The 3,743-nt window shown below is 39.8% G+C and overlaps 1 non-coding gene across 1 annotated transcript; it reads left to right on the top strand.

Annotated features, from left to right (window-relative positions):
* Positions 1-3,309: 3,309 nt before the first annotated feature.
* LOC112931827 (U1 spliceosomal RNA) lies at positions 3,310-3,472 on the top strand. The gene has a single exon (XR_003237370.1). It is a non-coding gene; the product is annotated as a U1 spliceosomal RNA (small nuclear RNA).
* The last annotated feature ends 271 nt before the right edge of the window (positions 3,473-3,743 follow it).

Here is a 3,743-nt window from a genome sequence, read left to right as displayed (position 1 = left end):
TCCTTCTGTCTTCTTTGTGCACTTCATTTTTCTTTATTTTATTTTAATTCCAGTAAACATACAGTGTTCTATTAGTTTCAGATGTACTATATAATGATTCAACAATTCTATACATTACTCAGTGCTCATCAAGGTAAGCATATACTTAATTCCTCACTTATTTCACCCATCTCCCCACTTACCTCCCTCTCTGGCAACCACTAGTTTGTTCTCTAAAGCTGTGAGTCTGTTTTTTGGTTTGTCTTTTTTTCTTTGCTTTGTCTCTTAAATTCCACATATGAGTGACATCATACTTTATTTGGTCTTTCTCTGACTGGCTTATTTCGCTTGGCATTATACTCTCTAGATCCATCCATGTTGTTATGAATGGTCCTTTGGGGACTTTTTGTGATCTGCTTTACCTTTATTTATTTTTTAAGATAGATTTATTTATTTATTTATTTATTTATTTATTTATTTATGAGAGGGAGAGATTGAAAGGGAGCACACAAGGGAAGGGGCAGAGGGAGAGGGAGAGAGAGCATCCCAATCAGACTCCTCACTGAACACAGACCCTCATATGGGGCTGGATCTCATGACCCTGAGATTATGACCTGAGCTGAAATCAAGACAGGGATGCTTAACCAACTGAACCACCCAGGCACCTCCTGCTCTACCTTTAAATATTGACAGTCCTTTGCATCCTTTCTGCTTCCTTTATTGTTGCCAGTGGTTGGTTCATGTCATCCCTTGGCTCTCCTTTTATGTGATGGTTCTCAAATCACCATTGCCAGGCTACACTCCCCTGAGCATTAGACTCAAATATTCAGTCACCTGACCTTTCTGCCAAGTGCCCCAGTCATCTCAAGCTGGACATGTACCAACTGATCATTTCCCCTTTTCTCTCAAACTGCTCCTTGTGTATTTTCTGTCTCAGTTGGTGGCATTACCAAGCCAAAAACCTGGGAGTCATTCTTTATACTTTCCTCTCTTTCTACGCAGGATCAATCATCAAGTCCCGCTAAGTTACATCATAAATGATTCTGTAACAAGTACTTTCCTCTTTGTCCCTGCTACTATTGCCCTTGTTCATGTAGCATCTCTTACCCACCAATTGTTTTTTCCACACACTACTGAGTTTATCATCCTAAAGTATAAATCAGATTATGTCACTCTTCTGCTTAAAATCAGTAACATAAAGAAAATTTGAGAGACATACATAAATGGAAAGCCATCCTGGTTTCGTGGATTGTAAGACTTAATATTGTTAGGATGGCAATTCTCCCCAGCTGATCTGTAGATTCATTGCAATCCCTATCAATCCAAGCTTCCCCTGCCTTCTTCTGCAGAAGTTAACAAGATGATCCTAAAATTCATATGGAAATGCAAAGGATCCAAAATAGCCAAAACAATCTTGAAAAAGCAGTCAGTTGGGAGACTCATACTTTCCAACTTCAAAATATACTGCAAAGCCGCAGTAATCAAGACATGATACTGGGCATAAGGATAGACATATAGGCCAATGGAATGGATTTGAGAGTAAAAACATATAAGGAAACCAGAAATAAATCAGAAATAAAAACATAGGTCAATTAGGTTTTGACAAGGGTACCAAGGTGATTTAAAGAAGAAACAGTGGGGTACATGGATGGCTCAGTTGGTTAAGCACCCAACTCTTTTTTTTTTTTTTTTTTTTTTAATTTTTGAGACACACATTGAGGCAGAGACACAGGCAGAGGGAGAAGCAGGCTCCATAAGGAGCCCAATGTGGGACTCAATCTCAGGACTCCGGGATCATGCCCTGAGCCAAAGACAGACGCCCAATGGCTGAGCCACCCAAGCGTCCCAAACACCCAACTCTTGATCTCAGCTCAGGTCTTGATCTCAGGGTGATGAGTTTAAGTCCTGCATTGGGCTCCACGCTGTGTGTGGAACCTACTTAAAAAAAAAAAAAAATCAGTGCTTCCCAAAGTGTGATCTACAAACCCCTGAGCATCCCCAAGAGCTTTTCCAAGGCTCTGTGAAGTCAAAACTATTTTCATAATAATAGTAAGATGTTATTTTGTCTTTTGATGGTGGGAAAGTGATGGTGGGTAGTATAGCTGGCTCCTTAGAGTAAAGTGAAGCTCGGCTCCAGGCTACATTTGAGGTCATTGTATTCCTCCTTGCCCGGTTTACATAGCAAAGGAAATAAATAAAGCAGTTTCACTTAAGACCGACTTGATAAGGGGCGCCTGGGTGGCTCAGTCAGTTAAGCGTCTGCCATAGGCTCAGGTCATGCCCAGGGTCCTGGGGTTGAACCCTGCATCAGGCTCCCTGCTCAGCCAGGAGCCTGCTTCTCCCTCTCCCTCTGCTCCTCCCTCTGCTTGTGCTTGCTCTCTCTCAAATAAATAAAATATTAAAAAAAAAAAAAAAAAGATTGAGGGCAGCCCGGGTGGCTCAGCAGTTTAGCGCCGCCTTCAGCCTAGGGCGTGATCCTGGAGTCCCGGGATCGAGTCCCACATCGGGCTCCCGGCATGTAGCCTGCTTCTCCCTCTGCCTGTGTCTCTGCCTCTCTCTGTGTCTCTCATGAATAAATAAATAAAATCTTAAAAAAAAAAAAAGATTGACTTGATAAAACAGTAAAAATTATTAACTTTATTAAGTCTCTACCCTTGAGTGTACTTCTTTTAAATATTTTGACAGAGTGAGAAAAATTCTGCTAGATACCTAAGTACCATGGTTGTCTCAGGAAAAGTACTTGTATTGTTTGAGTTGCAAGCAGAACTAGCTGCTAGTTGCAAGTTCAACACCATCTCTACCCGAAAAAAGGATTGATAGACAGACCATGATTATGCAAACATACATATATTTTTTGTTCTCTAAAATAAGTGAGCTGATTGATTCAGGGGGAAAATTGACAATATTTGCTGCTAATAATACAATTTCAGTTTTTGAGTGAAAATTCGCCTTTTGAAATATTTGTATCCACCACTATGGGCTTAATAGCTTCCCAATACTTAAAGACCCTCTGATAGGATCAATGGTGACATTAATGAACATGATTTTTGTTCAATATTTTGTTCATGATTTTGTTCGATATACAATATTATACAATATTGTATAATAACATGTGTGACATTTGGAAGACCTGTATAGTATAGCTCAGTGAACCCTACGTTCCAAGTGTTACAAAATCACTCGTGGGTAAAAGATACATTCAAAATGTGAGATAGACCAATGAATTTTAATTAATGAAACATTGACTGATTTCAGATTCCACACTGAAACTAAATTTTACAAAACTGTCATTTGTTAAGTTTTGGTGTAGTAGCAAAGAGGAATATCCACATACTTATCTGGATGGGGAAAACCATGATCGTGAAGATGATTTTCCCAGGGTGAGGCCCATCCATGGCACTCTGGGTGTGCTACCCTTTTTGATTATTCCAAATGTAGGAGACTTGGCTGTGTAATTTATGATAATAGGGAACTGTGTTCAGTCTCTTCCCTTATAAACAAAAGAGGAGGGAGCATCTGAGTGGCTAGGTGGTGAGTGTCTGCCTTTGGCTCAGGGTGTGATCTCAGGGTCCTGGGAACGAGTCCCATAATGGGCTCCCTAGAAGGAGCCTGCTTCTCCCTCTGCCTGTGTCTCTGGCTCTCTATCTCTCATGAATAAATAAATAAAATCTTTTTTTTTTTAAAGAGGAATATCTACAGTTATCTGAAAAGTCTTTTAAAAATAATCCTTTTTCCATTTTTATATCTCTATGAGTTTGAATTTT

This window comes from Vulpes vulpes, chromosome 2 (assembly GCF_048418805.1).
Source record: "Vulpes vulpes isolate BD-2025 chromosome 2, VulVul3, whole genome shotgun sequence".
NCBI classification, from domain to species: Eukaryota; Metazoa; Chordata; class Mammalia; order Carnivora; family Canidae; genus Vulpes; species Vulpes vulpes.
This window is presented reverse-complemented; position numbering and strand designations above follow the sequence as displayed.